The sequence below is a fragment of the Cyanistes caeruleus genome, chromosome 9, assembly GCF_971803275.1.
Source record: "Cyanistes caeruleus chromosome 9, bCyaCae1.hap1.1, whole genome shotgun sequence".
Lineage (NCBI taxonomy): Eukaryota > Metazoa > Chordata > Aves > Passeriformes > Paridae > Cyanistes > Cyanistes caeruleus.
Genome location: NC_141709.1, coordinates 10,982,503 through 11,005,855, shown reverse-complemented (window position 1 = coordinate 11,005,855; position 23,353 = coordinate 10,982,503). Strand labels below are relative to the sequence as shown.

The 23,353-nt window shown below is 42.7% G+C and overlaps 1 long non-coding RNA gene across 1 annotated transcript; it reads left to right on the top strand.

Annotated features, from left to right (window-relative positions):
* The first annotated feature begins 673 nt into the window (after window positions 1-673).
* LOC147651589 (uncharacterized) lies at window positions 674-10,585 on the top strand. Its single transcript, XR_015274149.1, has 2 exons — window positions 674-934; window positions 8,545-10,585. It is a non-coding gene; the product is annotated as an uncharacterized LOC147651589 (long non-coding RNA).
* Window positions 10,586-23,353: the final 12,768 nt, after the last annotated feature.

Here is a 23,353-nt window from a genome sequence, read left to right as displayed (position 1 = left end):
CAGAATTAACCCAGTTTTTCCCAGCATACCTCTCATATGTAACACTGGCACCTCATCTCCACCTGTTGTTTCAAAGGGCTCAGATTGGGCAGGGCCTGCTTGGTTAGTGGAACCTCAGGTGTTCACTCACCATGTAGCCTTTGCTAAAATAATCTCCCAGTTCTTGGAAGTCCCCTCACCCACTGCTTTCAAGCTGGTTTTAAGCAGGCCATTGCACCGTTCACCAGCTGCTGGTGTGACTAAAACCTCACAGCTTAGCTCAGTGATGAGGTTTCTCTTCACTCTGGTTTTGAGCCAGCATGTGTTTTATTTTTGGGGCTCTCTGAGTTACTTCTGGAAGTCAAGTCTATCAAATGAGAGAAGAAATAAGGGATGGAATCTCTCCTTGGGTTGCATTCCACAGTTTATTTCTGTGAAGAGGAATCCAGAGGCAAGAGACAAAGGACTTTGGGGTCGGGGGATTTCTTTTAACAGAGTTTTTCGGAGGGATGGAACATCAGAGAGAAAACCAATTATTTCTCTCAGCTAACACAATTACTTTGTGCAAATCAAGGTTACACAGGCTAAGATAAGAAATGACAGACACCAACTTCTTCAAATGCCCACAAAGGTGTAGGAATATTCTCCACAGAGGGGCAGAGGGGGGAAGAGGGGGCGGGCTTGGTTTCCTGGCAACGCAGGAGGGAAAGAAAGGGAAGGCGGGAATACCCTCTCGACTTCCGTAGCTCAGAGGCATTCTGGGACTGGAAAAAACAAAGTTACAAACTTGCCGTACTGGAAAGAAGGGTCTCTCTGCTATCACCCCCGCGCTTTCCAGGCTAAAGAGATTTCAAGCAGCTGGAAATGCCAGCAGGGTCTCCCCTCCACTCCATCTGGCTTCTCACCGCGGAGCTGAGGAGAAAAAGCTTCAGTAACCATGGTAACTTGCCTCCAGGTAAGCAATAGGAGAAGAAGAAGCGGGGGTGGGAGGGAGAAATCACAACTAGAGTAGGGGAAAAAATACATTTCAAACTATCAACTATGTCAGGAAAATTAATCCACGAACACCAGAGGTTTATGTCCAAAAAGGAGACAGAGGAGTCCTTTTACTTTATTCGAATAAAGGGAGAGGCCATGGGGCATTCCCCTGGGGTCTCTCTCAAATTTTTGGAGGGCGCAGCCTCCTTTTTATCCTAATTCCCAGCCACTTGTCCCTTCTCCCTTTCCCCATAGGCTGAGGTACTTGAGAGGTACAGGCTTCCCGGAACGCCTGACACCTGGGGTACCTTCCCCCCCCCACCCCCAATGCATAATCCCTTCTTAACTTTTATGGAATTCATAGTGTTCTTTCAGTGCCTCTTTGATCTTCTACCGGAATGGGAATCCATCCCATTGTTTCTGTCGTCTCTCACTGATAGCTGCATCTTATCAGCAGACCCACAGCTTGTTTGTAAAGACAAACCTGTCATTCCTCTCAACTACTAACATAAACTAACTTAACAACATTCTAACAACTTTACTACAACACTGGTGCATGGTAGGGAATATGGTACACTCACCCAATGCCATGTTCCCTAGGCCAGCTGTTTATAAGGCTGTTCTAGAAATGAGTCCCATTGTCTGACTCAATCCTCTCAGGGGTACCATGCCTCCAGAGGACTTGCTTTTCAAGTCCCAGGATGGTGTTATGGGCTGTAGCATGAGGCACAGGGTAGGTTTTTAACTATCCAGTGGTGGCTTCTACCATTGTGAGCACATAGCGCTTGCCTTGGCGGGTTTGGGGCAGTGTGATGTAGTCAATCTGCCAGGCTTCCCCATATCTATATTTGGACCAATGCCCACCGTACCATAGCGGCTTCAACCGCTTGGCCTGCTTGATCGTGGCACACGTCTCAGTCATAAATAACCTGAGAAATACTGTTTATGGTTAGATCCACTCCTCAGTCTTGTGCCCAGTTATAGGTGACATCTCTACCCTGATAGCTTGAGGCATCATGAGCCCATCAAGCTAGGAACAACTCACCTTTGTGTTGATAATCTAAGTCTGTGACACTTCTATCTTTGCAGCCTGATCTACCTGTTCATTGTTTTGGTGCTCCTCATTAGCCCGACTCTTGGGAACATGGGCGGACATGTTCCCAAGAACATGATGTACCTTCACAGTTTCTCTACCCTGGTAGCGATGTCTTTCCACTCATCAGCAGCCCAAATTGGTTTTCCTCTATGCTGCCAATTGGCTTTTTTCCACTTTTCCAGCCATCCCCACAGAGCATCAGCTACTATCCATGAATCCGTGTAGAGGTAGAGCTTTGGCCACTTCTCTCTTTCAGCAATGTCCAGGGCCAGTTGAACAGCTTTGAGTTCAGCAAGTTGGCTTAATCCACCCTCTCCTTCAGCAGCTTCTGCGACCTGTCGTGTGGGGCTCCATACGGCTGTTTTCCACTTCCGGATCCTCCTTACAATGCGACAGGAACCATCAGTGAACAGAGCGTAGCGCGTTTCTTCTGCTGGCACTTGGTTGTATGGTGCAGCTTCTGCAGCTCATGTCACGTGTTCCTGCTCCTCTTCATCAGTGAGACTGGCCTGTTTGTAATTATCTCCAAGATCCTAGGGCAATTTGGGTTTCTAATACAGGCATGCTGTGTGATGAGAGCGATCCACTTGCTCCATGTAAGTTAGTGGCATGGAACCTTTCCTTTAAACATCTACCCCAGCACCGATAGTTGGGGTGCCAGGAGGAGTTGTGATTCAGTTCCAGTCACCTCTGAGGCAGCTTCAACGCTTTCATAGGCAGCTAAGATTTCTTCTTCTGTGGGAGTGTAGTTGGCTTTGGACCCTCTGTAGCTTCGGCTCCAGAATCCCTGTGGTCAGCCTCAAGTCTCCTCAGGCTCTAGGACAAGCCATTGTTCCCAGCTGCAGAGTAGAGCACGTTCTTCACATCTGGTCCTGTCCTGACTGGGCCAAGGGCTACCACATGAGTAATCTCCTGCTTGATCTGGGCAAAGGCTTGCTGCTCTTCAGGGCTCCATTGGAAATCATTTTTCTTGTGAGTAACTAGGTAGAGAGGGCTTACAATGTGGCTGTACCCAGGAATTTGCATCTTCCAAAAACCTATGGCGCCTAGGAAAGCTTGTGTTTCCTTCTTGATGGTCGGAGGAGACATTGCAGTGATCTTATTGATGACTTCAGTGGGAATCTGACGCTGTCCATCTTGCCACTTTTCCCCCAGGAACTGGATCTCTTGTGCAGGTCCTTTGACTTTGTTCTTCTTGATGGCAAAGCTGGCTTCTAGCAGAATCTGGATGATCTTTTCTCCTTTCTCAAATACTTCTACTGCTGTGTTCCCCCACATGATGTCATCAATGTACTGCAGATGTTCTGGAGTCCCTTTTCCAGGGCAGCCTGGATCAGTCCATGGCAGATGGTGGGGCTGTGCTTCCACCCCTGGGGCAGTTGGTTCCAGGTGTACTGCACTCCCCTCCAGGTGAAGGCAAACTGAGGCCTGCATTCTGATGCCAGGGGAATGGAGAAAAATGCATTGGCAATGTCAGTAGTGGCGTACCACTTCACTGCCTTGGACTCCAGCTCGTACTGGAGCTCCAACATATCCGGCACGGCAGCGCTCAGAGGTGGAGTCACTTCATTCAATGCACGATAGTCCACAGTCAGTCTCCATTCTCTGTCAGACTTGTGCACAGGCCAAATGGGGCTGTTGAAAGGTGAGAGGGTTTTGCTGACCACCCCTTGGCTCTCCAACTCCCAGATCATCTTGTGGAGGGGAATCACATCTTGATTTGTTTGATACTGCCGGCGGTGCACTGTCAAGGTGGCAGTTGGTACTTGCTGTTCTTCCACCTTCAGGAGTCTTCCTGTAGTTGGGTTCTCTGATAGTCCAGGCAAGGTGTTCAATTGCTTAATGCCTTCTGCCCCTACAGCAGCAATTGTAAAAGCCCACCTGAGTCCTTTTGGGTCTTTGTAATAGCCTTTTCAAAGGAAGTCTATGCCCAGAATAAACGGGGCCTCAGAGTCAGTCACGATAGGATGTTTTTGCCACTCCTTCCCAGTCAGGCTCACCTTGGCTTCCAACAGAGTCAATTGCTGTGATCCCCCCGTCACCCCAGCAATGGAAACAGGTTCTGCCCCCACATGTCCTGATGGCATTAGGGTACACTGTGCCCCAGTATCAACTAAAGCTTTGTATTTTTGTGGCTCTGATGTGCCAGGCCATTGGATCCACATCGTCCAAAAGACTCGGTTTTCCCGTGCCTCTTCCTGGCTAGAGGCAGGGCCTCTCTAGCACTGGTCATCCCCTCCTCCCTGGGCATACATGCTAGAGGTTCCTTCCAGGGGATCTGACAGATTATCCTCTTTTCTCTAATATCTGGCAGTTTGGTCACGGGAGGTTGAAGCTACCTCCACTTCAGTGGAACTTTCCTGGTTAGTGTTTTCTTCCCTGAGTTGATGCACCTATGCTGCCAGGGCAGAAGTGGGTTTCCCATCCCACTTTCCCATGTCTTCTGCATGGTCACATAGAAAGAGCCACAGCTCAGCTTGTGGGGTGTACCCTCTCTCTCTAGCTGGGGGATGTTGGGCTTGGAGTTTGGGGCTTGTGACCCGCACTGATGATATATGGGAACTGTTCTTCTTCATCTCCTCCCTCATTTCCTTTATCTCAAATTTGAGTTCCTTAATCCCAGCAGAGACCTGAGCTGACCAGTGGGCCATGGATAACATTCTCTTAATTTTTAAGCTTGGTGGCGACAGAACCCACCGTCTCTCGGCTGTTATCAGTGTTAATCAGTGCAGTATAGGTGGTGTATTCACATGGCCCTAGATTTGCCAGACTCCACAACATCTGCCCAGTGCACCTGACTATGTTGGGGTCATTATCATTCTGTCCACCCCTCCCAAAAAGGACTTCCAATATTGCCACTTCTCTCAGCTGTTGGATCCCTTCTTCAAGGGTTTTCCAGCACTTTCTATGATAGTGCTTCTCCATTCTCTCTCTGTGGACAAACCTCTCTCTTACACTCATCAAAAGCCACTCCCAGAGGGAAAGGGGCCCTGGCTCCTTTACGAATACCTGATTCACACCTGAGTCCTAGGCCAAGAGTCCCACATTCCTTGCCTCACCACCATCCAGCTGCACGCCTGTACCCATAAGGTCCCAGACGCAAAGTAACCATAAGCTTCACGCCCCCGCCTCACAATGTCTTTTTGCAGATTATGGAGACTCTCATATGTCAGAGACTCAGTGATGATTTCAACCTCTGGCTCCCCTATGGGTTGTGAGGGCCCTCCTTTCTTATCCTTACCAACAGGGTGCTGTGATTTCGTCTTAGACTTCCTCGTTTCCACAGGAGCAACAGCTGCTGTCTGTGACTGCCCTTGTGGTTCAGCTGGAACCTGGATGGTTGTAACGCTTGTGGGTTCCACTGCTGCATCATCAGACTCTCCCTCTTTGAGGCAGGGGGAGGGTTTCCCAGCAGCTGAGGAAATGCACTCCTTTAGTATCACATGTATCTCCCTCACCAGAACCCTCATCCACTCTGGCTGGTTAATTTCTGAGGTGGGTTGTGGGGCAGGGTGAGGCTCTGGTGCAGCACCCCTAGTCTCTGGGGCTGCATCAGGTTCTGGGGCAGCATCCTCAGTCTCTGGGGCTGTGTCAGGTTCTGGGATAGCATCCTTAGTCTCTGCCTAGGGGTAGGTGTTCAGTCAATCTTCCCTTATCTCTGAATGCTAAGTATAACAGGCCTGTCAGCAACACCAGCCACAGTATGATGTTATTAGTATCTAGAGAAGATTTTAATCTTTTGAAAACTGGTGAGGTAGTCTTAAGGAACTGGGTGATAGGTTGGGAGAAAATTTCCCTAGCTGTCATTTTCTCCCAGTAGGCGCCATTATTAAAGTAACCCGAAAAACATCCAGTTAGTGTGTGAGAGCTCTGAATCCATGAGCCTGCCTTCCAGAGGATGTTAAACATCCATAACATTCCTTACCTTATCAACCCACAAAACAAACTGGATAACAGCCACAGTAGCCTTAGTTATAGGACCCATATTTAGGTAAGGTGCAGCAAATAGGAGAAATATAGTTGTGACCATGTGCCACCCGAACCTGGGTAAGACAGACCACATGGTTCTACCTAACAAGGTTTCTAAATTCAGCACACAAAAGTTAGGTTATTCAAGAACTGTTATTCCTTTTTTGCCCTTTTTCTCTCAGTGCCCTCAGGCTCCACTGTTGGGCGCCAAAATCTGTCTCAGTTTTGGAAGACAGGTGTCTGTTAGGGAGGGCAGGGGCTGCCCTTGGAATGAAAATGTAGACTCCCCCCTACTCTGAATTACTGTAGTTTTGAAATCAAGGGGTTTTCAGGCAGACAACTGGGGATAAGAATAACAGTTCTTTACTAGTATGTACAACAAGACACACAAACAACAATAACTACAGCATTAATAGCAAAACAGAAGTAGGGACCCCGTGACAGCCTTCTCGGCTGAGACAGGAAGGGATGGAGGAGAGGCTTTGCTTCACAAACCCCCTCGGGCAGTCAGTCCCGTGCTCCTGCAGGGCTCTGAGGAACACTCAGCTGGAACAGCAGGAATGAGCAGAGATCCTGTACTGGTAGCTGAGGTGTATCAGCAGCTCTGCAGTGATGCTTGGCACTGTCGCACATCCCAGCAGGATGTGGGGTGCGAGGCCACCAACAAAGAAGGAAGAAGGAGAAGAAACAGCAGCTTCGTCTGGGTGATGGCAAATTCCTTTCTCTCAGTCACAACAACTCCCAGCGAGAGTTCTGCTCTGAAGCTGAGAAAAGCCAGCCAGCACTCAGATGCTCCCACTCTTCATTTTTTCTGCCTCCCTTCCCTCCTGGGCCCAGCCAAACTTTTTGTGTTTTTCAAGCACTTACTAAGTACTAGCAATCAGATTTTCCCTGTCACTGATGAGTAAAAAATCCATGGGTGAGCCAGAACAAAAGGAAGGACACCTAACCCCCAATGTATCTTAAAGCACAATACAATTTTTTTTTTAACATAGCCTTATTATAATTTTTATTTTTCATCCTATTTTTATCCTATGTTTCTTTCAGCTGTAGTAGCACTTCACCTAATATTAGCTATTTATATTAATAAAATTCTATATCATATATTACAGCACACCATAAAATCATATTGGAATAGGCCTCATGATTACTGGGGTTTGTATTGTGTTTGGGTTGTTCTTAACTTGCCAAATTTACTTATCTTTGTGAACAACATTTTATATATATTCTTTCTGAAAAACAAGGTGTTTTTAAACAGTAATTTACAGTAGCCAGAATTTTTTTCCCCAGTGTTAGCTCATTTGAATCCTTTTCCAAGTGATAACAAACTTGGAAGGGAACAGAACTGACTATACCAGAAAGAATGTCAACTCTGATTCTTTCTTGATATTTTTAGGAAATAAATATTTTTTTTAAAAAAAAAAGTTAATTTCCAAGCTTGTTTTTTTTCTTTCTTTTTTCTTTTCAGTTTTCACAGAAATAGATTTTATCTAAATTACTAATATAACAGTACTGATAATTCTGAAAAGGTTCTATGGAAATTTTTCTAACATCAAAAGTTGTAGCTGGCAAACTTTATGACAGTTTTTGCTATTTTGTTGGCTGATTTTCTTGCAGAATATCAATCATATTCCTACATTTGTAGACTAAAACATGAATAAAATATGAAATTTTGTCATTAATAAATATTAATTTTGAAGTCTTTCTTGAGTTTTAGAACTCAAGTGAGTTCTAAGTAAAATGTTAGTAGGCTGACTTCACAAAGCTCCATTGACCTCTACTGATCATGATGGAATTTGCTTTTCATAACATTCCTTCCTGGGCTGTCCACAGCACTTCTGTTGAATAAGGTTACATTTACCATGTGCTCTCTATAAGAGCTACATAAAATTGGTATATAAATAAACTTGGTAAGAAAAGAAAATAAATGTAGTGTTTTTGGGGACCTGAACTGGCTGGAATGGATAGCACCTTATCAGGTCCTAGCCCTGCCAGACAAACTGGCCCCCAAGGACTACAACAGCAAGGTCCTGGTCTGAATACAGCAAACACGGACATTTCAGAAGAGACTGTCCCAAACAACAAGTGAGGCCCAAGGTCCCAGGTTTTGCAAGGGTTGTTCTCATACCGATCAGTGTCGCCCAAAACAAGGGGGTTATGGCAAGCTGGCCTTAGGAAACTTCCAGTGCATTCCACAGGACAGCCCCACGCTATGACACAAATACCTCAACCACATATGCCCATGACCACTGGAGGCGAGGTAACACAGAACTTCAACACCTCATCTCTGGGCTACCAGTAGCCTTGCCTCCAGGTGCCAGGTTGGAGCTGGCAAGTGTCATATTTACAGGCCATACCATATTTACAGGCCAACCTGGGCCCAAAGATCAGCCCTATGAACTGTTAATTTTGGGGAATTGTAGATCAAGAACTGAGGGATTTTTCTGTGTTATTTGTAACATCCCAACAGGAAATCACTGTATTGACTATGTGTCCTGACCCACCTTGCTTTATCCCTCCAGGACTGGTAATCGCTCAGGCAATTTTGCTCCCTGAATAGGACTCTAACACATCAAAGTCCTTGATAATGTGGACTAAGGTAATAAGCCACAGCCAGCCTCAACTAGCCTGCACACTAGAATTTAACTCCAAAAGGATTGTTCTCTCAGGAATCCATGACACAGGTGCAGATGTGATGGTCATCTCACAGTCCAAGTGGCCTCCCGAATGGACTCTTACACCTGCTTCAGGGACAGTATCGGGAATTGGAGGTAACAGCATCAGCCTGAGGAGTGTGCAGCTGATAAAGTTTGTGAGACCCAATGGGCATATCGCCAATACCAGACCATTTCTGAGACAGCAACCCTACTTTGTTTTGCAAATCTGTTCCCACACCTCACTGCTTGGACCATTGACAGTAGGCAAAGGACCTCGGTGAATACCAGCAAAAAATATCAAGTCATACCTGCAGCCTCTACAGGAACACCAAGAAGCTCAACAGGAAGAACCCTGAGAAGAACCTGACGAAATGACACCTTGAGGCTTGTGGATAGCCTTCTCTTGCCTCCTATCCACTGCTGATAAATACCACCAATTTCTTAACTCTCTACACATTATTAATTTTTAAGTCCTATCTGCAGGTTATTCCATCAGACATAATTCCTAAAGAACTCCTGCTCTCTATAGCCATCCTGATCCATGCTATATTCCTTGCTAAAACCTGGAAAGTCCCACAGCTGAACAAAAATGTCTGGGCTACCCTAGCTAACGTCACCAAGCAGGAAAACCTGTGACTGTCAGTAGCCACCCCTGACAATCCCTCTTCCACTTGTATAGTCAGGTTACCAAAGAATGTGTGGCCACTCACCAAGGATGCCATCCATGTAATGGGTCCCCGCAATAAATGGATTCACAATCCCATTGATAAATTGGATTACTGGGCTGGGCATTTACAACATGCACCACTAGAACCCCAAGAAGTGGAAATTCTGGGCTCTGTAAAAAAGGATTTTTGTGCTCAATTTCATTATATTGAAAAGATTCCCAAATTAATGCAAAGTATCATTGACTATATCAAGCTATAAGGTAGAAACATGGTGAGATGTTACCCACATAATTTGGTCTATAAAACCAGAAGCATGTGGTGTAACAGTACGCACCCATCTACTCCTGGTCCCGTGATTACCCATTACAGTTACCATCTGGGACATTTCTCATTTGTGGAGACAGAGCATGGCCCGGCATTTCATCTCACATTAAGGGCAGACCATGTAGCCTGGGGAGGCTTACTGTGCTAGCACCTGAGATTGCCATAATTCATGACTGAAAAATTGTTGCGTTTATGTTGTTCCTTTGTTTTATGGGTTGTCTGTTAAGAGTTTTTCGGAAATCTTTACAGAGGATTTTTATGGTTCAGCAGGAAGGAGCAAATATGGGAACTGAACCAACTGGGATAGGTAGTGGCTTAGGCCAGGTGGCTTCTGCAGAAGGCATAAACCTGAAATCATGGGAGGCGGGATATTGAAAGGATGGAAATTAGGATGCTAATAGGATCATTCCATAATAGGCCATGTTTCTGGTTGTGGTTCTCAGTTGGTTTAGGACCTGTCACATATAAGGTCATGTCCCTGGTCCACATTCGCAATTGGACCCCTGCCCTCAGGTACCCATCGCTGTCGGACACGAAATGATTCACACAGACACAGCTTGAAGTGTGAAGAAAGAAGAAAAGTTTATTTTGTTCTTACAGTATTTATAGGTTTTCGACAATGACCAGGGATTGGATAGTCAGGTTACCACCTTCCCAACCACACTGGCTGTGAGAGACATCCATCAAAAGGCATATCTTTAATGGAATGTATAAACATCTATGTTTATAGTTACTGTCCTTGGAAAGTGACTAGAAATTATGAAAACAGTATCAAAAGGCCTGATTCTCAGTGTGACATACCCCCATATATTGTTAAGTTCGCCACACCCCTTGGTCTTTGGAGCTTGCCCCCAGAACACGCGGCTTCTACAGTTTGATATTTTACCATCATTAAAGTTTTTCAGGCAATTCCATCATTCCTGTCCCTCTGTTTTGCCATACTTGCCTGGTCAGACTGGGCTTGGGGTTGTAGTGAACCTAATCTAATACGGGCATCCAATCTAAATCCCTCTCAGACGTCATATTTCTTCCCAGGGGAGAGTCTGAAATTTCCTGCCAGAACAGGACATGGAGTTTAGAGTAAACAAAGAGTAAAAATTAGCAGGAAAGCAAGGTATGAACGAAGTGGAAGTTCCATTTCACCTCTTTTTCTAATGTTTCTGCACAGAATTTCTAACTGTTCTCTCTACATCCTGTTACATCCTTGTCTCATTTACATTCAGACACAATGTCAATTAGAAACACATTTAATTACATAAACATATAACATCTCATTTTTTTGCTCCTATACTTTGGACATACTTCAGTAATAAGGGGACCTCCAAATTTGTCTTTTAGATACAAAAACCTCAGAATTTCCTGGAGAAAAAAAGAAAACCATTTTTTCCTCAGATCTCTAGATGTATATAGCAAATAATTTTATCCTAAAATGTCCAGCTGCTTTTACAGATTTTGCCAGTGCACATCTCATTGACTGAGGTAACACAATAAAACTGATGTAATCCAGCAGGAATGATCACAAAACACACCAGTCAGAAAGCCAGTCAACGAACACTTACTGTCATGGGTAATAAATATATAAAATGTGTTATGGGATATAGCAGGGATGCAGCCAGTAGTGAGATGATACAAAGAATGTTCTGTCAGCAAAGAACCATCTTCATAATTTCCTTTCAGACAAGTTTCACTGGAGATTTCACAATGAAAGTACTTTTACTCCAGCATCCAGTATTTTCTGGTGACTTTAAACCTACACAATATTTTCTAATTCTTAATGTCTGTATTATTCCTACATCTAACACATGGTAAAAGTAAATTCAGCATATCCAACTCAATAGCATCACACACATGTCCCCTCTAAAAGGACAATCTGTATGTCTGCTTTACAGAGAATTCAGACACATGAAAGCTTTTCACTAACACTTGTCTATCATGATGTCATGTTGATTTACACTATTAGTATAAACGGATTGCTGGAAATTCCTGAATTTGAGTCACCTGAGCAAAAGATTGCATCATTATGTAAGAGGTTTTTCAAGACCTGATTGCATTGTCTGAAAAGCCCACTCTTAGGTGAACTAATATGATACATAATGAAATTCCCCCAAAAGAAAAACAACATAGCAAGGAGTACAGACCAACAAAGATGCGTCCACCAAAAAAGCTTTGACCATGATCCAGGTTGAGATGCTCATTTTTTTCCCTTTAGTTTGTTACTCATGCAGAAAAGCCTCACTTTAACTTGAAAACAGCAAGGGAAAGAAAACCCAAAACAAACACAAAAAAAACCCAAACCAAACTTACAAAACCTAAACAAACAGAGTTACAACAACAAATCAACCCACAAAAACAAAACCAGATATAGCTCTTGGAAGGTAGTCCTATATTTTGAAATCTCAAAATATCTGTGTAGTTCTGTTACAATCAAAAACCTTAGATAATCAATTATAGAGATAGGTGAATAGGCTAATTAGCCTCCTCCACGTGCTTTAAATCCTAGCCTGGATTAATATATGGAGCTGTATCACAAAATACAGCATCTATAAACAACCTACAGCTGAGTCACATAAATGCAGAGTGCAGAAGCAATCCTCAGTAGCAATCAGCAATCTGATTTAATGGGCAATAAAGCAATCTTAAATGAAAAAAAATGAAAGAGCAGTTAATTTTTTTTTTTTGCAAAGCCTTAAGACACTGACAATATTTACAGCCCACATACAGAAACACTGATGGACAAAAATTAATCTGCCAAAATAACTTTTCCCAAAATTGTGGTGGAGTTGCCAAAGTGAAGCTTTTATTATTATATGATTAATAATGCTATTGAAAAGTACAGGGTCAAACACTTTCCCAGTGGTAAAGATGTGGGTAAAATTACCTCTTCAGAGTAAGGAAGCAGATCACTCATTTTTAGACAAATATGAAATCTATACATCATTGCATGTTGCTTTTCAGATTGTTTCTTTTTACTGAAGCAGTGGACACATAAAATACATAAATTATTTTGAATTAAAGACTCTATATGTTACAAATGTCATTGAGCTTACTTAAACTGCAACAGATCCCGTGTTAATTTCCACAGTAGGATGAAGACAAATTGATTATATCCCGTTACTGTTTTTAATGAACAATTTTTAATGCTTCAAAGGTCAGTTACTTCCAGCTACTAAAATTAATTTTCAAGTATAGTGATTCTTCCCTCCTCATCAACACATTTACAGTTGTCATTCCATAATAGATATTTCAAATTTTAAGAAGAAAGTATAAATTCTTTCTGTCATTTGTTCCTGTTTTGTGACCAAGAGTCAGTCTTGCATCCATGTAAAATTATGTTTATGAAAAGGTTGTCCTCGCAGGTTCCACTTAATGCTGAGCTTACAGAAGCTTGCTGCAAGCTGTTTATGTGGGCTGTATATGAACAGCTTCCTCTTTTCACATACCGTATTGCCTTTACTTACTCTCCTTTATAACTCTTCAGCAACCTGTTTTAGAAACTCTTTCTCAAGTGAGGCTACACTTACAAAAACACAAGGCAAAGTCCTCACCACATGGACTTCAGTCCATTCTCTTCAGAAATCTGTAATTAGCAGAGACAACCTTTTAAGCTGTATGACATTCAAAGTCTGAATTCCTGGGGAAAAATAAAATGCTATGGCATTATGGATGCTAAATATGAGCAAAAGCAGGGAGCACAGTGCCTGTGGAAAAGCAGGCTGCATAACTTTCTCAGTCTCGCCTGAGAAAGTGGCCTGGGAAATTGTGGGGGCCAGGGAACCGGTGGCTCCTGGATCCTGGGTCTCCCCTAGAGGCAAGACACCTTTCACTCAGAGAGAGACAATGTGTCGCTCCCAGGGACCTTTGAGTTAGATATGTTAAACTGTTGTGTCCCATTGGTGTTCCCCCCTGCTGTCCCACCCCGATACAGGTATCTCGGGCTCCCCCCCAACCCTGCTCCTCTCCTCCCCTATAAATATCCCAGGTTTTCCCCTGTTCGGGAGAATAGCTGTTCCTGGCTCCCTTTGCCAAAGCTCTGCCTGAATAAAGGTTTGTGCTTGGCAGAACACTGGACCAGCTTTCTCATCCCTTCTTCCCCTGTCGCCTGCCCACCGCTGCTGAGCCGAGCTGGAATCACTCGCCTGCCCGAAGTCGCACACACGCGCTTCGGCCCAGCCCTTTTCAGGGCTGCTTCTCCAGAGAAGTCGCGGCACTCCGGCCCCTCCGTCGCCGTGGCAGAAATCATAAGGAGGAATTAAAACGATCCTCAGAGATAGAAGACAGTCTTGCAGGTGTTGTTTGTCAGTTTCTTGTTTTCTTGGAAGAGAAGGGCGAGGGGTGCTGTACCCCACTGACAAATGATGGTAATGTGTTAGTTCACTAACCAATAAGAGTTTTACGTTGTGCTTTCACGTGTCGGTCTATAAAAGAAGAGCTGAAGTATTAAACCTCACTCTCCTACTCAACCCACAAGAGAGTCCGTGTCGTGCTTCTCGCCATTCCAAATAGTGCAAATCTGGTGGCCTCCGACATTCATTGCAGCCGACTGAAGATGTGCCACCTGCTTCCTCCTGAGAGAAATAAGTGAGTATCTCCCAAGCTCTCCTGGAGGGAGCTGGTCTTTTGGACCATAGGATAGCGGGACCTGCCTGTGAGCAGGCCTGGAACGGCTTATCTTGACGAAGCTAGAGCTTAAAGTCCCGGGTTAAGCCGCTGTGTTTGCGTAATTGCATTCACCGGCTGTCAAGATAGATGGTTCTCACGATGGGGAATTGAAGTTCAGCTGATGATCAACTTGTCTGCTCTGTATGGCAGAACGCTTTGCCACGCATGGGACTCAATATTTCCGAAGATGCTATGCGTGCTTTGTTCCAGTGGGTGAAAGTGCAGGGCTTTTGTGTGACTGTCAATAATGCCTTTGATCTCAATGTTTGGCTGTCAGTGGGAGACTGCATATGGTCCAAGTTAACTGAAGGAGATACCAGCGTGTGTAGCCTGGCGACCACCTGAGGCGTGCTCTTTAAAGCATTGGAGTGTTGCCAGTCTGGGGACGGTGATGCCGGGATGGAAGACTTGGATGCTGGGGGTGCCTCTTTTGAATACGATGAGAGACTGGGGGATGGAACCAAGGACAAGCAGCATAGCTCTTCCTTGGCTCTGCCTGGGCCTTCAGGAGACTTTGGCCATGGGCAGAAACAGTCTGTGTCCCGAAAATCTCCATCTCCCTGAGAGTTCAAGTATCCATCACCTGCAGAGTTGAGCGTGCAAGCTCCACCAACAGAGAGGTGGTGGGGGAACAGTGACCGCCCGCATCCGCCTGCACCCTCCGCGGCACCTTCACCGGCACTGTGAGCACCGCTGCGAGCGGGCATGGGAGGGCCTTTGCTGGAGGCGTTCCCTCCAGCCTCTGGACCACCCGCTGATGGCAGCGGAACCACCCACTACATCAAAGGCAGGCATGGACTCTTCCCTCCATGCCCAGCCCGGCACAGTGGGGTAGATGGTCAACAAGCAGAGCCACTGCCCGTTCGGGAAGCTGCCACTCTGTTGCCATGGCAACCACCGCTGGGAACAGCAACAGCAGCTGAGCAGGAGTTTCAGTAAATAGCAGCAACTGCAACTTTACAACAGAGTCAACTTCGCTCAAAACCTGCAGAACCCTGTGAACAACAGCAGCCTGAAGAAGCAGCCATCTCTATACTGCAGATAGCTTCACTGGTTACTTCACTGACTACAGAGTCAAAAAGCTTATGACCACAGCCATGTGGACTCTACAAGTCCCTCAGAAACAATTTTCACAGCAATAGAAATAATAATACACATAATATTTGAAGTGAAAGTGCAATGGTCAACAACAACAAAAAAAGGGATTTTAATTAGGCAATGAAAAAATTAAAAGCATTGTAAGTTGCATTGTTAGCTAATCCGTAAATTGTTGCAGTCACAATTAAGCTTCAGAGAGAAGCCTCTATTAAATGAAGTGCCTTCAAAAATAAAAGTTTGTAGATATTGCATAATAGAATTAAGTAAAGTTTCACTAGGTGAGTCTGAGTGTTCTTACGTTTGTTATTTCCTTATGTCAAAATTAATCTCTACCAAGTTTGAAATTTGAATTCTCTCGCGTTTTGTTAAAAAACACTTGTCTAAACTGCAAAATATACATATAAATATTGCATCTTTGATATCTGCTGGATTTGTTTTATAAATAACATGAAAAATGATGATAGTCATTAATCTCTAAAAAGTTTTTGCTTTGCTTTAGTATTCTCAATGCATAAATATTTTGAAAGTATTAGAAGCTTGGAAAATGAATTATCAAATCTAAATTTTGACTAACAAGAGTGAAGTTTAATTAATTTATTAATTTAAAAGAAATTATACTTGTGTTTTATTGTCAGCAGGTCCAAGCAGTCACATTAGACTCCATCACCCTCAAGGAGCGATTCAAAAGACATCTGGTGATGCTGAAGAACGTCTTTAGCTGATAGGCTTTTCCCTGAGTTCCATTTATTGGGACTCTAAGCCAAAAATTATTAATTTTCAAAAAATATGTAATTGTAAGCCATTGTTGAACACACTCATGGTACTCTTAAGAGTGTTCTGGAAAAACAAAAAACAGGAATGACTGGAGAAACTCCACACAGTGCAAAAAGATTCTGACAATCTTGTCATTTTGAATAATTTTCTTTTGTTGCAGTCCTCAGGTGAGACACACCTGCCTCGAGCTAAAGTTTGGGTGAGAGACCTAACCACTAACAAGTGGCAAGGCCCGTGTGAGCTCATCACTTGGGGTTGTGGGTATGCATGCGTTTCCACAGATACTGGGATACGGTGGATACCTGCAAGGTGTGTCCACCCTGATCTGCAACATCAAGGGCAGAGAGCAGCCAATTGTTGACCCTCAGATGATGATCAAGATACCGATCATCATTCAGATGATCCTTCTACAAGTAGAGAGTGAGCATTCTTCCCTGTCAACAAGTTAGACTGTCAGTTTTGAGCAGACTAACGATGTTTTTTTTGCTGTGTGTGTTAACTAGTTGTTAGAGTCAACCATCAGTTCCTTGCAAGGAAAACAATCCTTAGACATCAAGGATTTGGTAACATATGCCAGAAAATCTCCCTGATCATTCTAAATCAGCGTCCTTTCGAGGTTTCGTTGATAACTGAAAGGAGACCTCTTGTGCTGTGTTCTCTTTTCTGCAAGGGCCCAGCAGGAGATTACTGCTTTTTATTTTTAAAACAAAAAGGGGGAATTATAGATGCTAAATATGAGCAAAAGCAGGGAGCACAGTGCCTGTGGAAAAGCAGGCTGCATAACTTTCTCAGTCTTGCCTGAGAAAGTGCCTGGGAAATCATAAGGAGGAATTAAAACAATCCTCAGAGATAGAAGACAGCCTTGCAGGTGTTGTTTGTCAGTTTCCTGTTTTCTTGGAAGAGAAGGTAAAGGGGTGGTGTACTCCACTGACCAATGATGGTGATGTGTTAGTTCACTGACCAATAAGGGTTTTACCTTTCTGTGCTTTCACATATCAGTCTATAAAAGAAGATCTGAGGTAATCAATCTCACTCTCCTGTCCAACTCACAAGAGAGTCCGTATTGTGCTTCTCACTGTTCCCAACAATGCGACACAGCATTTTTATTGCCCATCTTAAGGGATGCAGGAATTACTTTTTTTCTCAGTATATTAATGTACTTTGTGGATGCTGTTATTGTTATGGTGATAAAGGATGGCTTTAAAGTGAAAATGAAGCATGACTAGAAACTTCAGAGGAAGATTTCTCTACCAGAGTCAGAGACAGCAAGTGAAATACAGAATTAAGTAGCGAGTGTTGTTATAGGCCAGAGATCTCATTTTCTTTCCCCTTCCCTCCTTCGTTTTCTTATAAAAATAATAATGCCTTGATGTGGAAACAGGTCAGTCTCCCAAGGTTTTCCCTTGGAGGAATGTGCCCTGAGGGAACTGTGATAAGTGTTGGAGTCTGAGATACAGAGTGTGTGCCCTTGTTTCTGATACTTAGTTTTAAGATGCAGAAAAACGCTGAATTTCATATAACATGAAATTCATGAGCATGTTTTCATGGTGATACATGAGAACAAATGTTAAAGTTAGATAGAAGAAGCTAAAAGTGTGTGTAGATTAGAGAGTTTTCTTAAATCACTGAGTGAAAAAGTTAGTTTAGAGAAGAGGATACAAGATAGAAGATATAGGGTGTTGTCTCTTGTCCCTTCTTCTTTCTTCTTCATGTTCTTCTAGAAGTTTTTGGGCAATAGTAAGCGATTGGACAGAAAATGCCACAGTGCAGCACACAGGTGAAAGGTCATTGGATCATTAAGAAAAATAATATACATGTCTATTGTTAATTGGGTAAGAATAAGTATAAAGATAAAAGAACTGTGTTGTTCATGGCCATTTTGTGCATCAAACACAAAGTGCGCCACAAGGCCTTGTTGTACCATCAGAAGAAAGAAATGTACCAGATTACAAAGATATAACCTTGTGCAACCAGCCTAGAAAAAACTGTCAAGTTTTGTGATGACCTTTTAATAAACACAAGAAACAAGATTCTAACGAGCTCGGGAGTTTTCTTCAAATCATAAGAACTGAAATAAGCAGGGCTCCCCACGAGAGAGGATCCCAAAAGAATTCAGTCCAAAGGAGGCTGAGAAATCTAGTAAGAAAAAGAAAACTAAAGAAGAAATGCAACAGAATCAGAGAAACAAAAAAAGGATATTTTAGAGAAAAGTTAAAATAAGCTGACCTCAACCCTCTCCTGGAGAGACGCTCCTTAGATGGGACCAATGTCTCTTGTCATGGTGAGCTATCCCACCATGCTTTGGTGACTACGCTGATCCTTTGTAACCCATTGGTTTTCCCCCCTGGTACAACCCTGGCCTTCCCCTATAAAAACCCCAGCTTCTGCCCAGTTCAGGAGGGGGCCCCTGTCCCTGGCTACCCTTCACAGAGATTCTGGACAATAAAAGCTATCTCTGTGGAATCGCCACACGACACTCCTCTCTCTATCTCTGAGTCGTTCCAGGATAATCTCAAGCAGAGCTGAAATAACTGTGCTGAAATCACTTGCAGCCATAGGCTGCCATAGGCTGCCCCTGGCTGAGGTTACCTGGTGTCCAGGGATCGCCATAGACCCCCCCCAAAGGCTGTCTTTTGCAGGACTGCTCTTTCTGGGAAGGTCATGGCATCCCAGGTCAGACCAACTGACCTGGCCTGGCCACCACACCAAACTTGAAATAAACTGCCAGAGTTCAGATAAAAGTCTAGTGCCAACTTCAACTGTTCAGCAATTTAGGATGCCAAAGTAACCTTGAAATACTTGCTACTATGTTTCTCAGTCCCTACTTGTTTTTTTACTTTAGAAAGTGATTTGAGGGAGAAAAAATAAGAAAGGAGAAGAAGGAAGATTTAATGTCAAATTTTGATGAAGTGACTACCTTTGCAGTGCAAATGAAGCAACAATATTAAGAAACAGAGGAAGGAACAAACTCACTATGATCTTAATCCTAAATAATCTGCTCAATGTCTTTACTAAATTTGAATATCAGGAGGAAAATATCTACACATTTAAACCATGTACTTCAGTCCTTTGCTGGGTCAGGGAATCTATTTGTAAATTAGACCTTGTCTGTAAGAAGATCTACTACAACAGTTTCTAACACTTGTTTTTCCACAGTCCAAAAACAAGCTTTAGAATGCTCAGTCTTGATCTGTGGGCTGTGCATACACAATGTCGTGTGATTTTATAAGCAACAAGTTGTGCCCAGGTTGGGAAGCACCATCAATAGAGTATCACAGATCCATATCCACTTCTAGTCATATCCTCTTCCTGGTATTTAAAAAACTGTGTCTTTTGCATAGTTTTTCTTATTTAACAGAACTACACTTAGCCCAATCCACAAAGGCTTATACTTTCAGGTAACTCAGAACGTGAGGTCTATAATCCAGTCAGACTCAAAGTTCAAACACATTTCCCTACTATTTTGATAATAACCCATACACATCAGTGTGTGTAGATATATGCATCAGTATATCAATGATTATGAGTACATATATCTATCTAGGACATCCAATTATCAGTCAGTATAAAACAGCAATATAAAACAGATTGTTATCATAAATGTATCTGATTCTCTCTCATGCTTTTTCTTACTTTTCCTGCTATATTCATTTAACAATAGCTGCATTTTCTAATTCACATTCTTGATTTATACTTGGCACAAAAAGTTTACCCTGAGATAAAAATTGGTTTCTTCTTAACCATGCAGATTACCATCCTTCTCCACACCTCTACTTTACAAAAAAAAAAGAAAGCTCCGAAAAATTATCTTCCAGGCTTTCTGAATGTTGTGTATATATCCTTGTATAATCACCCTGTCTCACATTCTTGTACAAAGAAGAGAGATCCCAATGGACAATCAAACATCAAGTGGAAATGCCTTGTGTTGATTGTGCTTAAAAAATGACTTGACTTTGGCTCTGTCAGCAAAATTTGCCTCTCTCGATGATTTCCTGACTTTTAGAGCTATGAAGATTTACACACATTTTTACTGGGGGAGGCCAATCCCTTCATTACCCCTAGAGATTCTGACTCTGGAGTCCCTGGGCAGAGATTCTGCACAATAAATAGAGGTTTCTCATGATGAATTTAAGGGAGACTGAACTGATACCAGCAAAAAACTATTTCTAGTTTCTTTCCTACACTCTTTAAGATAATAGACACTGTCACGTGAAAATAAAACAAAGCTACTCCAAAATGTGACAGGTAACTCTGCAATGTTCCGAGTTGTTGTAACTACAGAGAGTACTCCCAGCAAAGAAGCCTCATAACCCCGAGATAAAAAATGAGGCTGCAAACAAAATTAATTCCCCCAGAACACAAATAAGACATATAAATACAAGTATAAAAACATGTCTTGGTTTAAATAGCTGGCAACAAACATGTTTTTCATATATTCGAAAAGTTCCCTGAGCTGTCTTTCCCCTTGTATGTTTAAAACCCATTTTCAGAGCTCTACACCAATTTCAGGCATTCAGTGGTATGTCATGAAGTCACAGTATTACAGATTACAGCACATTTCAGCAGTAGATTTTACACAATACAGTAATAAATAAAGGTAGTTAATTATTAAAAACCCACTTTTCATAATACTCAGACAATTACAGTCAGAGCAGTCCAACAACCTGAGCAAACAAGGTGCTGCCAGAGACAAGACCAGAATAATACAAGCAGCCTGTTCACAGATGTTTGATCCAAGCCATAAACAGTGGGAACAGGAGTTGATTCTGCCTCCTGCAAAAAGCACAGTGCTTGAATAACCTCAGCTGATGACTTAAAATTATCTGGCTGAAAGGCTCAGCTCTGTGGTCACACTGACCTAATCCTTTTTTATTTAAACAAAGACTTCTCTTTTCAAATGAAGGATTTTTGGAGGGGTGAAAAATAATAAAATAAGGCTCTAAAGAAGAATTTAGAAAGAACTAGATGAAGAGGATTGCACTGTCTCAAACTCCTCCATGATCCTGGGTGTTCAGTTCCTAAGGGCTGGTATAAGCTGAGTATTTTATCACCTTTCTGCCTCACAGTGGGAGCAGAATATTACAGCACCTATCCCAGAGCCTGAATCCTGACTGGGATTCCCAGAGCAGCAGCAGATGCTTAAGGAACATCTTTCAATGCTGTATTTTGCCAGTTTTCATCAGTCTCCTGCATTTGTTTCATTTTCCTTAGATCTTTTACAGTGAGAAATAGTAAATCATTGTTCTCTATTCACTCTTTCCAGGCAGCTCATAACATTGCATTATTTGCTCACTGGTACGTTCTTTTCCCAAGCTAGAAATCCTGCAAATGTTTAATCTCTTTTAGCAGTGGATCAATTTCACATGTTCTTCTGATTTATTGTTCTTTCTGCACTTTACTGCTTTATGCAACTTGTCAATTTTCTCAGCATTTTGAGCTGGCAATCATGACAACTATTTTCTGTTTTCCTCTTTATTACTTCCAAGTAATTGTTAACACCATATTACTTTTGTTGTCTGTATTAGCAAGCAACATCAAAAAAAGACTGATTTTTATTAAATATGTCCTCCAATTTTCTATCAAATGTCACTGCTGGCAGAATGTATTACTATTCTTGTATTGCATTGTGAACATCCCAGTATGCTGAGAGATTTGAATGATTACATTCAAAAAAGAAGCCTATATGTCTCTGTAAATTAGTCACACTGATATCCTTGGGATAATTACAGTACTAAAAGTTAGAAATTAAATTAAATAAGCAAGGGACTGGTTTGAGAGTTAGCAGCACTCTGCAATGCCAAGTGCCAGTTCAGGTCCGGAAATTAAAAACACTGTGGTCACTGAAACAGATAAAGCGGCATGAACAAATGAAGTGTGCTCGTGACTCCTCTGAGGTGCATGTCAGGTGCTATTGACCAATTTCGTCTCATCAAAGCCCCATAATTTGAAAAGATTTATGAAAATGTTATCTTTGGGAGCATAGGCCCTTCTGACATGAGAGATGTTATGATTCCTGTTTTTAATCACCCCAAAAAGAAAAACATTGTCTGCTTTCTTTCCATCACAGCCTGGACTTTTCTGCATATACTTTTCATGCTTGCTACCCCTGCCATTTCTGAAGTCTGGAGAGATCACAGCCTAGAGTAAGACAACAACTCTGGCAGTATCACCAAAGCTTTGCACAGCTCTGGGTTACTGATGTTCTTAGTGTGTAGCTATTTACCCACATGGGCAGATGAACATATAGTTATTGCAGAAAATATTCATTAAAAAAAAACAAAACATAGGACAAATATTGAAGAATTTTTACTCCTTTGTGTATCCCAAATTGGAAACCAAAGAATATAAACCCACTTCTTCACTCATTCAGAAGACATTCCCCAGAAGACAGTGTGCTATGGAGGCAGCATGTTGTGGGTAAAGAACCACACTCTGACCCACTATTCCCTCCAGCACCGTGTGCTACAACTGTCATGAGGATAGGAACTATCTCCTGCCATGAACTTCACCTACAAATCAATAAGAAACCGGCATGATTCCTGAAAATGCAAGCCTAAGTGGTATTTTCTGAAGGGAATACACTGGGCGTGGAGCTGCTTCAATGTCCAGGCACTGCAGTTTCTAAATAGCTCTCTGGGGTAGCTGCTGACAGTGTGAGCAGAGATCCAGAGTGGAGCAGACACAGGGTGAGGGCTAAGCCATGAGCAGCTGATATCCTGCTGGAAACAGGAAAAGTGGAAAGGAAAATTGGAAGAAGTTACAAGTAAACACATGGACCAAATAGATATGTGGAGTTATGACACTTTATCATATAAAATTCTGAGGAAAAGAAATCAAACAGCTCCAAATATTTTTTTGTAAAAACTTATTAAATGAAAATTATTTCTTCTCTTTTTAATAACAATTTCTTTATCTCTGTGTTAGCTGCTCAGAAAGCAGCTTGAAAAGTGCAACAGTAGTCTGCACATAGCAATAGCCTCTCTGAACTAAAACAGAAGTTCCTAAGTAGGGGAGGGAGCATCTTGAATACATTAAGATCATATAGACTACAATCAGAAGTAACCACAACTGGTGGTACACTCAAGTCCAGACTATTCATTAAACTCCCTTTGCAGAAAGAGAAGACAACAACAGCATAAACATGCAATTCA